At 41.0% G+C, this 14,318-nt stretch overlaps 1 non-coding gene across 1 annotated transcript; it reads right to left on the bottom strand.

Moving 5' to 3' along the window:
• Positions 1–409: 409 nt before the first annotated feature.
• LOC141722253 (small nucleolar RNA R71) lies at positions 410–516 on the bottom strand. Its single transcript, XR_012575273.1, has one exon. It is a non-coding gene; the product is annotated as a small nucleolar RNA R71 (small nucleolar RNA).
• Positions 517–14,318: the final 13,802 nt, after the last annotated feature.

The raw sequence follows: 14,318 nt of genomic DNA, 5'->3' as shown, positions 1-14,318 counted from the left end.
GAAAGAACCAGTAAACATGGGAGATCGTATTGTTCAAGCTGATCCAGCTCTTATGGATTTTTCTCGGCCTAAAATTGATGACATTCAGTCAAGCATCCTTCATCCGGCTATTCAAGCTAACACCTTTGAAATCAAGCCGGGCACTATTCAGATGATGCAGAATTCTGTTTCTTTTGGAGAAGCGGCAACTGAAGACCCCAACATGCACATAAGGAATTTTGTCGAGATCTGCAGCACTTTTAAGTATAATGGCGTGACTGATGAGGCTATCAAGTTGAGGCTTTTCCCATTCTCACTGAGGGACAAGGCTAAAGACTGGTTACATTCTGAACCAGCTGGGTCCATCACTACGTGGCAAGATCTTGCGCAAAAGTTTCTGATAAAGTTTTATCCGATGGCAAAGACTGCTGCTATGAGGAGTGCTCTTACTCAGTTTGCGCAGCAACCTACTGAATCTATGTGCGAGGCTTGGGAATGCTACAAGGAAATGTTGAGAAAATGTCCACATCATGGAATGCCGGATTGGATGGTGATCACTGGTTTCTATAATGGTTTGGGGGCCCAATCTCGGCCCATGCTCGATACAGCAGTTAGAGGCGCCTTATGGGCTAAAAGCTATACTGAGGCGTATAATCTTATAGAGACGATGGCTGCAAATGAGCATCAAAACCCAACTCAGAGGATGACGTCAGGTAAGGTAGCAGGTATTCTGGAAGTTGATGCAGCCACCGCTATTGCAGCCCAGCTCCAAGCGCTATCAATGAAGGTTGATTCTTTGGCTACATATGGAGTTAATCAAATAGCTATGGTTTGTGAGCTTTGTGCAGGTTCTCATGCTACAGATCAGTGTTCTCTGGTCAACGAATCTGTTCAGTATGTGAATAATTATCAGCGACAACAGCAGCCTGTGCCAGCGACCTATCATCCTAACAACAGAAATCATCCAAATTTCAGCTGGGGGAATAATCAGAATGCTATTCAGCCACCATATCAGCAAGGAGTGAGTAGACAGTTTAACCCACCTAGATTCCAGCAACCACAGCAGTATGCTACAAGGCAATTATATCCTCAACAGGGAAGTACGGCTGCACCTACTAGTGCTGATTTTGAGGAACTTAAGCTGTTATGCAAGAGTCAGGCGGTTTCTATCAAGACCTTGGAAAATCAAATCGGTCAATTAGCCAATACAGTGCTCAATCGTCAACCTGGCACTCTTCCTAGTGACACGGAAGTACCAGGCAGGAAGGAAGCTAAAGAACAAGTCAAGGCTATTACCTTAAGGTCTGGAAAAGTTGCTGATGCTGAAAAGGCAAAAGAAGGAGAAGCTGAAATTAGTGATGAAGAATCTAAGCAAAAGGAGAAAGCAGCGGAACCAAGGAAGACTACTGTTGAACACACTCTGCCTGAGGCTAATACAGGGGAGAAACAGCTCTATCCTCCACCACCTTTTCCTAAAAGATTGCAGCAACAAAAGCTGGATAGACAGTTCGGGAAGTTTCTGGAGGTGTTCAAGAAACTTCACATCAATATACCTTTCGCTGAGGCTCTGGAGCAAATGCCTAGTTATGCGAAGTTTATGAAGACTATTCTTTCAAGGAAGGTGAAACTGGATGACCTTGAAACCGTTGCTCTCACGGAAGAATACATCGCTGTTCTGTAGCAAAAGTTACCACCAAAACTGAAAGATCCAGGAAGCTTCACCATTCCTTGCACCATTGGCAATCTGACTTTTGACAAGTGCCTTTGTGATTTGGGAGCAAGCATTAATCTGATGCTGTTGTCGATCTTTAAAAAGTTGGATCTGCCTGATCCAAAACCCACATACATGTCTCTACAATTGGCTGATCGTTCCATTACTTACCCAAGGGGCATAGTGGAGGATGTGCTCGTCAAGGTGGATAAGCTCTTCTTTCTTACAGATTTTGTTATTCTGGATTTTGAGGAAGATAAGAAGATTCCCATAATCTTGGGAAGACCTTTCTTGGCTACTGGCCGTACCTTGATAGATGTGCAAAAAGGTGAACTTACTATGCGGGTACAAGAGCAGGATGTGACCTTCAACGTATTCAAGGCAATGAAATTCCCTACAGAAGATGAGGAGTGCTTAAAAGTAGATGTGATTGATTCTGCAATTACTTCGGAACTCGATCGCATGTTGATGTCTGATGCATTGGAAAAGGCCTTAGTGGGGGATTTTGACAGCGATGATGAAGATGGCAACGGGCAATTACAATATCTGAACGCTTCTCCCTGGAAGCGAAAGCTGGACATGCCGTTTGAATCTCTTGGTACTTCTGACCTTAAGAATGCTGAAGGAAAGCTCAAACCATCAATAGAGGAAGCACCTACCTTGGAGCTCAAGCCATTACCTGAACACTTGAGGTATGCTTTTTTAGGTGATTCATCTACGTTACCTGTTATTATTTCATCTGACCTTTCAGGTAGTGAGGAAGACAAGCTCTTAAGGATTTTGAGAGAATTCAAATCGTCTATTGGATGGACCATAGCAGACATCAAGGGGATAAGTCCTTCATATTGTATGCATAAAATTCTGCTAGAGGAAGGTAGTAAGCCAACTGTGGAACAACAGCGAAGACTGAATCCCATCATGAAGGAGGTGGTGAAGAAAGAAATTCTGAAATGGCTGGATGCAGGCATCATTTATCCTATTTCTGACAGCTCGTGGGTGAGCCCTATACAATGTGTACCTAAGAAAGGAGGTATCACTGTGGTTGCAAATGAAAAGAATGAGCTAATCCTCACTCGAACAGTTACAGGATGGAGAGTATGCATGGATTATAGAAAATTGAACAAAGCCACAAGGAAGGATCACTTCCCTCTTCCATTTATTGATCAGATGCTTGACAGGTTGGCGGGTCATGAGTATTTTTGTCTTCTGGATGGTTATTCAGGGTATAATCAGATTTGTATTGCACCAGAGGATCAGGAAAAGACTACCTTCACTTGTCCATTTGGCACGTTTGCTTTTTGCAGAGTTTCGTTTGGGTTATGTGGCGCCCCGGCCACTTTTCAGAGATGTATGATGGCTATATTCTCTGACATGATTGGAAATAACGTCGAAGTGTTCATGGACGACTTCTCCGTCTTTGGACATTCATATGATGAATGTTTGAATAATCTGCGCGCCGTACTCAAAAGATGCGTGGAAACTAATTTGATGCTCAATTGGGAGAAATGTCATTTTATGGTGCGTGAAGGCATTATTCTTGGGCATAAGGTCTCTAACAAGGGTCTGGAGGTGGACAAGGCCAAGGTGGGAGTCATTGAAAATATTCCCCCACCTAACTCTGTGAAAGGAATCCGTAGTTTTCTTGGTCATGCGGGTTTTTATCGGCGATTCATCAAGGACTTTTCAAAGATATCTAAGCCGTTGTGCAATTTTCTTGAGAAAGATGTGCTTTTCAAATTTGATGATGAATGTTTGGCAGCATTCGAGACTCTCAAGAAGAGTTTGATCACTGCACCAGTTATTACAGCACCAGATTGGACAGAACCGTTTGAGATGATGTGTGATGCGAGTGATTATACGGTAGGTGCAGTTCTGGGATAGCGCAAGAAAAATCTCTTCCATGTGGTCTACTATACGAGTAAGACTTTAAATGGGGCCCAATTGAACTACACCACTAATGAGAAGGAGCTTTTGGCTATAGTCTTTGGTTTCGAGAAATTTCGATCTTATCTACTTGGTATGAAAGTAACAGTATTCACTGATCATGCGGCTATTCGCTATCTGGTTTCCAAGAAAGATTCGAAGCCGAGACTCATTCGTTGGGTGCTTTTACTTCAGGAATTTGAGTTAGAGATCAAGGATAGAAAAGGTACTGAGAATCAAGTAGCTTACCAACTCTCTAGGTTGGAGAATCCCGATTCTACTTCACAAGATAGGACGTTAATCAATGAATCTTTTCCGGATGAGCAGTTGTTTGCAATTCAGGAGGAAGAACCATGGTTTGCAGATATTGTAAACTATCTCGTCAGCAATGTAATGCCTCCTAATTTGACATCCGCTCAAAAGAAGAAGTTTCTGCATGAGGTAAAGTGGTATATGTGGGATGAACCATATTTGTTTAGACAGGGAGCTGACCAGATCATCAGGAGATGTATCCCGTTCTGTGAGACGGAGGGGATATTACGAGACTGCCATTCCACGGTTTATGGTGGACACTATGGTGGTGAGAAGACGGCAGCTCGTATTCTGCAAGCAGGTTTTTTTTGGCCTACTTTGTTCAAGGATGCTCATCAGTTTGTTTTAAGGTGTGATCGTTGCCAAAGAGTGGGAAATTTGACAAGGAAGGATGAGATGCCATTAAATGTGATGTTTGAAGTCGAGGTCTTTGATGTTTGGGGAATCGATTTCATGGGGCCTTTTATCTCGTCTTGCAATAATCAGTACATCTTGCTGGCAGTCGATTATATCTCAAAATGGGTCGAAGTTGAAGCTTTACCGACAAATGATGCAAAGGCAGTGCTAAATTTTCTTCATAAGCAAATTTTCACAAGGTTTGGAACACCTCGGGTAATCATAAGTGATGAAGGATCGCATTTCTGCAACCGTAAGTTCACTTCTATGATGCAGCGTTATAATGTGAATCATCGAGTAGCTACTGCCTATCATCCGCAAACAAATGGTCAAGCGGAAGTGTCTAACAGAGAGATAAAGCGCATTCTAGAGAAGGTTGTTTGTCCGTCAAGGAAGGATTGGTCTTCAAAGCTCGATGAAGCTGTTTGGGCTTACAGAACAGCATACAAAACTCCACTTGGTATGTCCCCGTTTCAGTTGGTGTACGGTAAGGGATGTCATCCACCTGCGGAGCTTGAGCATAAGGCTTACTGGGCATTGAAAAAGTTAAACCTGGATTTAGATGCAGCTGGTAAGAAAAGAATGCTTCAGCTTAATGAACTTGATGAATTTCGACTTCAAGCGTACGAGAATAAAAAAATGTATAAGGAAAAGGTGAAGAGGTCGCATGATAGGAAGCTACATCCTAACTTATTTGTGCTGGGGCAACAAGTTCTCTTATTCAACTCTTGGCTCCGACTTTTTCTAGGGAAGTTAAAATCAAGGTGGTCTGGGCCTTTTATCGTCAAAACTGTGTTTCCACATGGAGCGGTGGAAATTTTTGAGAATGATCCGGACCAAGCATTCAAGGTTAACGGTCAGCGTTTGAAGCACTACTATGGGGACATGGCAAACCGAGAAGTGGTTAGTGCCATTTTGTTGACTACTTGAGAAGGGTACGAAACGTCAAGCTAATGACGAAAAAGAAGCGCTGCGTGGGAGGCAACCCATGAATTGTTGTTACAGGAACCCTTAGAAGTTAATAACCTATCAAAAAACACAAAAAAAAATCAGAAAATAGGGGCTAAAATTTTTTTTCCAGTGACCCCCTGAGCGCCCGCTCAGCATTGCTGAGCGACCGCTCAGCAAGCTGAGCGCCCGCACAGCTTCGCTGAGCGACCGCTCAGGGGTCGAGTACCAGAATTTTTTTTTTACAGTTCACAAAAAAAAAAAAACAAAAACAAAAACACAAAAACCCATCACAGCCCATAAACCCACGAATTCTTTTCCCATTACCCCATGATTTTATCCCTCAACCCCACTCCTAATCTAATTTAACCTACTCTACACCCTATATATACATACACCTATCCTACATATCTCCCACAAACTTCCTACACTTAAACTCTCTCCCAAGCACCAAAACTCAGTTCTTACACACTTTTATTCATGAATCAAATGGCACCCAAGAGAGCACGCACTATTGACAACAGCAGCACAGTTCCTACTGCTGATTCATCGAGGGGTACTGCTGCAAGGCCTCGGTTAACTGACAGAGCCGCGGAGGAGGAGTATACTAGGCTGTTGGGGAAGCCAATTCTGAAGGAGAGAGGGTTTTTACCATTAGGGAGGCATGGTGAGTTGCTACCCATGATTTGCAGAGAAGGGGTGGATAGCTTTTTGTGAGTCACCCGAGGCGGTATCGATGAGCGTTGTTCGCGAGTTCTACGCAAACGCGAAGGCCGAAAAGAATGGGTTTTCTGTGGTCCGAGGGCTGACAGTTGATTATCACCCTGCGGCGATTCGCCGTGTGATTGGCCAGCGAGAGAGGAAACCTGAGGAGGAGAACTGGAATGAAAAGACTGCTGAGGATTTTGACTTGGATTTGATTTGTGTGACTCTCTGTCGACCGGGCACAGTTTGGACCTTCAGGACCGGCACTAATGAGTATCGTCACTTTCCGGCGATCGCCATGAACAGGTATGCCCGTGCATGGAATGCATTTATTTGTGCTAATATTTTGCCTTCTTCGCATGCACACGAGGTCACAGTTGAGAGAGCACAATTGTTGTGGGGAATTCTGAATGAGGAGTACTATGTGGACCTTGATGAGTTTATCTACCAAGGAATTCTGAAGTTTTTGAGGGGAGCGAAGCATATGAACATCCCTTATGCATCCACGGTTATAAAGCTATGCCAAGCAGTGGGAGTGAACTGGCCGGCTCATGAGCAGTTGCAGTTGCCGGCAGCTCCGATTGATTCTGGGACGCTGAATGGGATGCAGGAGTGGACCGGTGGTGAGCCTGAGGAGCATGGGCTGGGTTATCGATTTCCAGGAGGGCGTCCAGCACGAGGTGCTACTATGGCTAGGCCAGGGCGTGATGAGGCTGGTTCTTCGAGAGCTCAGGAGGGTGCTGGGATGGTTGATGCCCAGTATAGGAGGCTTACACGGCGGATGGATGCTATGTACGAGACGCAAAGCAGATTTGCTCAGGAGCTCACCCTTGCGTTAGGGACTGCTTTTCGGGGCCTTGGAGCTGATATCCAGTGGCCAGTTTTTGGTGAGGACTCTGCATACCCGCCTCCTGATACTCGACCCACTGAGGGTGATGATGATGATGACTCCGAGTAGGTATACCCTGTGTTCCTTTACTACCTTCACTGAGGACAGTGAAGATTTTAAGTTTGGGGGTGGTAGTTAAGGAATATTGTGTGTGTGTCATATAGCTGCATATTTATGATAGCTTAGTTCATATAGTTGCATAATTTATGCCATATAGTTTGTTTTTTTTTTGTTATGTATGTCATGTAGCTCATGCATTTACCATGATCCCTTTTACAATGATTTATCGACTGAATTGTGATATTGATGCGAGTGTAGTGATAGCATAGGTTGATATGCATGCTAGAAACACTTGTAATTCCAGTAAATCTTAGAGAATGCGTAAGGGCTAGATTGTTGTTATGATTTGGTTATTTTCGAGGTCAATCTATTTATTATGCTTAGAATTCGATAATAGGTTCTTAGTGATAAAGGCATGAAAAAAAAAATTGGAGGAAAAAAATTTGGAATTCTATTGCTAGTTGTGGCTAGGCGTCAAATGGCTAGTAGCCGGCTCGCATATGGTGGGAGTAGTCTAGGGTTGAGCAAGATGGAGCGAAACGCACTTGCTCAGAAGTTAGAAAAAAAAAGTTAAAAAAAATAATAATAATAATAATAATATTTAGTTTATGCATAATTGATCAAGAGTGGGCTCTTTGGTATTCGAGTTATTAAGTTCTTAGGGGACTTTGTGCCTAGTTACCTAAGGCTTTTAGAGTCTGGGATCCGCTAACCTAACGCTCGTTACATGGATACCATTGTATAAGTCTTTTGTGGACCTCACTCATTGCATGGTCAATTAAGCGTTTGTGTTGTGAATAAAAAGCACGATTCCGTAATAAGCTCCAGAATTCTTGTAGTGTTGAATATCACTTTGTGCCTAGAATTTTTATTCTCTGTATAATCATGTGATTGCCTTGAGGATAGTCAAGTCATAATAATTGGTCTAGTTCCAAAGCATATCTGTTAAGCATTTGCACACACCACGTTTCTGGCTGCATGTCCGTTTGCATGAGTTTATTGATCTTTAGTTGTCTAACTGCATTTGTTAAGATGTTGCAATTTGGTTGGTTAATTGTAGATAGGGGGATCGCTGCATTTTCATATAGATTGCATTCATGCATGTTTTTATTTGTTTTTGAGTCTGTGACGCTTGAGGACAAGCATCGATTTAAGTTTGGGGGTGTGATAAGTGGCATTTTATACCACTTAGAACGTCTTAAAATGGCTTAAATTGGTGTCTTGAAATCAAGTATTTTGTGTATTTGATGCGTTTTTCTAGTGTTTATGCATTTCAGGATATTAGTTGCATTTCGGGGGAGGAATCATCAAGAATAAGCCTTGGCATGTGTTCACCATTGCGAGAGGAAAGAAACGGGCATATTACGTTGAAGAAACGGAGCAAAATCAGATTTTTTCCAGTAGAGGTCTGAGCGCCCGCTCAGCATTGCTGAGCGGCCGCGCAGCAAGCTGAGCGCCCGCTCAGCTATGCTGAGCGGCCGCGCAGGGTCGGGGAAAAAAATATATTATTTCAGGACTTCTACTTCTGTTTGGTTTCCACTTCTATGTAATCTGAGTTTTATGGGACTATTATATAAGTAGATTTGAGACGTTTTTACAAGTGTAGATTGAAGAAGATTGTGTTTTTATGCAAGGAGCGAAGGAGATAAGGAAGAAGACCGATTTAGCACACCGCAACGAAGAGGAAGCATATTTTCTTGTGATTCTTGTTTCGTTGTAACGTTGGATGCTAGTTTTCTTACTTTGAACTTATTTACTCTTGTGACGTATTCTATTTTAATATAATTAGTTTAGTTATTATTTTCTTGTGTTTGTTTATCATGATTTCATATGAACCCATGATGACGATAAGTGCTATTATGGGCTAATCGTGATCATGGGGTTGCAACGGATTTATTATGGAATTCTTTAGTTAATTGTTTAATACTTTAGTGTGTGATGATTGTATGATATCTAGTATTGGTTGTGCGTATTCGTCTTATGTGCGTCACGAACATATAAGATAGGGTGTTAATCTCTTGTGAAGCGACGGTGGATCTTGAGATTTAGAACTTGCCATGCTAGCATAGGTTCATGTATGTTGTGCATGATTAGTGGGTAACTCTAACAGTTTTATTTGCCCTATGTAATCAAAAGGAATAACTTGTGCTTAAATCGTTGTGTTGTCAATTTCTGTAGACATATAGGAACTCAACATAATTGATGACTATTCAACTTCTATCTTAATTGTGGATGCTTGGTAGAATGGTATTAGTACAATGAAAGTTGGCTTTTATCAGTTTCGTGTTATTCGATTAATATCATCACTGTCACATGCTAAAGGTAATAACAATGGCTATTGAAGGAAGTAATAATGAAGTTGTGATCTCATGAGTGTTTTATTATTGATAATTTAAAGTGTTAAGTAAGTGATTAATTAAGTAGATAATTATAGTTAATATTTAATCAACAATCTTAAGTGTTAGTGTCTTAACATTGAGAAGTAATCATACATTGGTGAGTGAGTTTAATTAGACAATAATATAGTCCGAGTCTCTGTGGGAACGAACTAGAAAGTATTCTATATTACTTGCGAACGCGTATACTTGCGTGAATATTAGTGCGTGATTTCGCCCTAACAACTACCATTAAAGTTCAAGCACTTGCAGATTTCATAATCGAATGCAACTTCCCGGAAGAAGAACCGGAACCAATGAACATATATCCAGAGACAAACCAAGATGTAAATCCAGGAGCCTGGACCTTGAAAGTAGATGGTTCTTCAACAAGCGAGAGGTCGGGAGCCGTACTTATACTGAAAAGTCATGAGGGATTCACCATTCAAACAGCTATATCTTTCGGTTTTCCGGCAACAAACAATCAGTCGGAATATGAGGCATTGATTGCAGTACTAAAGCTCTCCAGGACTCTGAGGGTCCAGGACTTAAAAATCTACAGCGACTCCCAGATAATGGTCAAGCAAACAAACAGAGAATATATAACAAAGGACCTAATCCTGGAAAAGTATCAAGCACTGGTTCAAAGTTACCTAGCTTCAATCCCAAAGCATCAAGTCCTACAGATATGTAGAGAAGAAAATGAAGAAGCAGATATTCTATCCAAGTTAGTTCGGAACTCATCAGACCTGGACTGCTCAGTTTACTTTGAAGAACTCCACAAACCATCTATTGATTCCGGAGAAGTCTTGGAGATCGAAAACAACCAGAACTAGATGACTCCCATCATCAACTACTTAGAGAAAGGGGAGCTCCCAGCAGACAAAGGAAAGGCCCAAAGACTGAAAGCTAAAGCATCCAAGTTCTTCCTTGAAGAAGGACTACTCTACCACAGAATTTTCTCATCTCCTATACTCAAATACGTTGGCCCAGAAGAATCAAAGTACTGCTTGATGGAAGTACACAAAGGGATATGCGGAGATCACATATCCGCAAAGGCTCTAGCTCATAAGATCATAAGGCAAGGTTACTACTGGCCACCTATTCACCAGGATGCAATGAAATTCGTGAAAAAAATGCAAGGAATGCCAACTCTTCAGCAATGTGTCCCGGATCAGCCCAGTCCTACCTTCCTCAGTCCTATCACCAATCCCCTTTGTTGTTTGGGGTATTGACATAATGGGACCCTTTCCCCGAGCCAAAGGAGACCTCAGGTACTTGTTAGTCTCAATTGATTATATGACCAAATGGGTGGAAGCAAAAGCAATGAGGACCATAAACCAGCAGGACCGCATAAAATTTATGGACAATATTTTGATGAGGTTTGGGATTCCACGAGTCCTAGTATCGAATAACGGACCACAATTCATCGGATCAGAATTTGAGTCCTACCTTCAGGAGCGCGGGATCAAACACAAGAAATTATCAGTAGCATATCCCCAAGGAAATGGCCAAGTAGAAGTCACCAACAGAATCCTGCTCCGGGGTATTGAAAAGAGACTTAAAGAAAGCAAGAGCAAATGGACAGAAGAACTGCCAAGCGTACTATGTTCTTACAGGACAAGCCCCTGGACAAGCATCGAAGAGACCCCATTCAAACTAGCTTATGGCACAGAAGCAATGCTTCCTATTGAGGTGGGATCTCCTTCTACAGAGCAATAAACTTTGATGAAGAAGCCAACGAAGAAGGACTCAGAACAAATCTGGAGCTAATTGATGAGGTCCGGGACCAAGCTGTAAAAAAGATGGAAAGATACAAGGAGAAGACCAGGGATCACTTCAGTAAGAAGTCCAGAGTCAAAAACTTCCAATTGGGAGACTTAGTTCTTCGAGACACTGAAGCATCAGATCCTACAAACACTGGAAAGCTAATGCCCAAATGGGAAGGACCATACAAGGTCAAAGAAGTCCTGAGGCCAGGAACCTACAAACTCCTGAACATGGATGGCTCAGAAGTCCCCAATACCTGGTACCGACTCAGGCTAAGGAAGTTCTACCAATAGGAAAAAGCAAATAAAGCAACCAAAATCTTGTAGCCAATATGGCAAGCAACCAGATTGCTCTTCCTTACATATTGTATGACTGAAATTTCAGATTAATGAAAAGCATTCATATCTTTACATTTATTAAAAGTATCCAAAAAAGCAACCACTAGTCCAGACTAAATATGAGTATGGACTAAAGTAAACATATTTACTTGGAATTAATTTTCTAAGTAAAAATAAGCAACCACTAGTCCGGACTAAATATGAGTCTGGACTAGAACAAACATATTTAATTGTAATCAATTTTCTAAGTAACAAATAAGCAACCACTAGTCCGGACTAATTATGAGTCTGGAATAGAGCAAACATATTTACTTAGAAACAATTTTCTAAAGTAAAAATAAGCAACCACTAGTCCGGACAAAAGAGTATCCAGGACTAGAGCAACCATATTTACTTAGAGAATTAATTGCCTGAGTAAAGAAGCCAACACTAGTCCGGAAAAAAGAGTAGTCAGGACTAGAGCAACCTTATTTACTTAGAATTAATTTTCTAAGTAAAAAAGAAATCACTAGTCCGGAGCAAAGATTAGTCAGGACTAGAGCAACCATATTTACATAGAATTAATTTCCTAAGTAAAGCAACTAGTACTAGTCCGGATAAAATATAAAACCGGACTACTAGAAACACAATGACTTAGAATTTTTTTTAAGGCAAACACAGTATAAAGAAGCATAGATAAAAGCCAACAGAAGCAAAACAATGACATAACAGAGTCAACCGGACCAGAGAAATCCGAAGCCAAGTATGATATTATAAACACAAAGTACGAATTAATCTATCAAAGTTCAGAATCAAAATTCATACATTCAAAAACAAGAATTCCGGAGCATTTGGCGGAAGGAAGCTAGGGCAAGGACCATCGAAGGGCTCCGGATCACTGAGTCCAGCTTCGATGTGCTGCTTGGCCTTAATGAATTCTTCAACAAAATATCCAAATTTGCCTCCGGATTAGTCTTGATATATTTCTCTGCAATGACCCAGCAGCGACCAATCTCCGGAGCACCAGCATTTGCAATGGTCCTATCATACTCCTCGGACTTCTTATACACATCAATGACCTCCGACTCCGGCCTCACAGAAGAAAGTTGCTTCCGGAGCTCAGCTAAATCAGATTTTAGATCCTTAGCTTCCTTTTCAGCATTCTCAGCCTGGGTTGTAACATCGGTAAGATGCTTATTCAATCTGGATAGAGCAGTATCCTTCACAATGATCTGGTCCCTCAGCTCCCCAATCTCAGTATTCTTATCAGCAATAGAATTGTGGGCATCCTTCAATTCATGGTACGCAAGGGAAGCAGATCCGGCCATATACCTTCCAAGCTGCAGAAAAATAAATATACATCTTACAAAATATTCTAAGGTAAAAGAATAGAAGCAGGACAAGAATAGACACATAATATACCTGACCCCAGAGCCGGGTACACTCTTTCATAGTGGCATCGAATCCGGAGTGATTCATTCTCTTCCAATCATTTTCAGTCAGGATCACAACCATGAAACGAGCAATTTTAACCTCCAGCTCTGGACTACACCTTTTCGAAGGGTCGTCGGCCACACCCTTACCTTTGTCCACTCCGGACCCGTCACCACCAGCTGCATTTTCAACCTTTGGAGGTTTTTGTTAGTGTTTGTGCCCTAGAGACAACACTATGATGTTTTAGTTAAAGACATTTGGATTATTAATATTTATGTTCTATCGATTATTCCCTTTATAATTTATTAATTCTTAATTTACTGCTATATAAATGTTAGATTAATAAATGTCCTTGGAATATGATATGCAGTTCTATATCTCTAAGTACGTGACTTAGAAATGAGATTACGAGAATAGTATAAATATTCCTAAAGGTCCCTAGTCGAGTATTATTATTAAGGGACAATAATAATGCATTAAGACTAGTGTGTTTGTTGACTGATGATCACATCTCATTGATCATAGTTATAGTGATACTAAAGTCAAAGACACAGGCAGATATACATGTACAGGGTGCTGGACATACCCGATGTGAGATTCTACATGTCTGTTGTGTCATAAGTAATTCTCACAGTGATAATAATGTAATGGTCCTTAGACCTGAAGTCATTATATTTCTATACGAGAATTAATATACATTGATTCCGTTAAAAGTTATCCTTGACTGGGTAATGATAAAAATGGACATTGGGTATATTATGAATCGTATGAGAAATATGAATGATCTAGAAGGGATTTAACCCTCCTATTTTAGGAGTGATATTATTGGCCTCTTGTGTGAGCTAGACTACGAAATGCGTGGCCACGCTCAAATATTGATTTGATATGATAGTATACTCATTGATCAAGGAAACCTGGATTAAACATTGATGAGGATTACACATTGCATGCCTCTAGTTTAATCTATAATATGTGGTTAAAGGGATTATATTACATTGTACATTATTCACAAAAGGTTTAATCGATCACCGATTCAATTATTATTACTTGGGTAGCAATGATGTATTACTAGATGTCACTCATTGTTTATGATTTTAAATTAGATTTAAAATTCGTTGCCAATGTAATAATTGAAGGGTTTTTAGCACATAAACGCAGCAACGTAAATTTAAATCTTAAAAAAACTGAAACCCTCTGCAGGATCCATGCGAAAAATAATATTTAATTCGTAGTTCAGTATGTTTACCTTAAGAAGCTTTATGTTAATGGAAAGATGGAGGTCTTTAATGGCGATCCAAAAACGATGAACGGAGATCCTTAGCAGCTGCTCCTCAAGTGTGAAGCACTCCACCGGTATCCACCAAGAAATCGATATAATGGAGGAGTAGGAAGTGGAGAGAATTTAGGATTTTGTAAACTTTTTGGTTGAGGCAAAAATAGGGTTTATAATAGTAAATTTATAGGCAAAATTTTCAGCTGAAAACTTTCCCACAAAATAT

This window comes from Apium graveolens, chromosome 4, assembly GCF_009905375.1.
Source record: "Apium graveolens cultivar Ventura chromosome 4, ASM990537v1, whole genome shotgun sequence".
NCBI classification, from domain to species: Eukaryota; Viridiplantae; Streptophyta; class Magnoliopsida; order Apiales; family Apiaceae; genus Apium; species Apium graveolens.
This window is presented reverse-complemented; position numbering and strand designations above follow the sequence as displayed.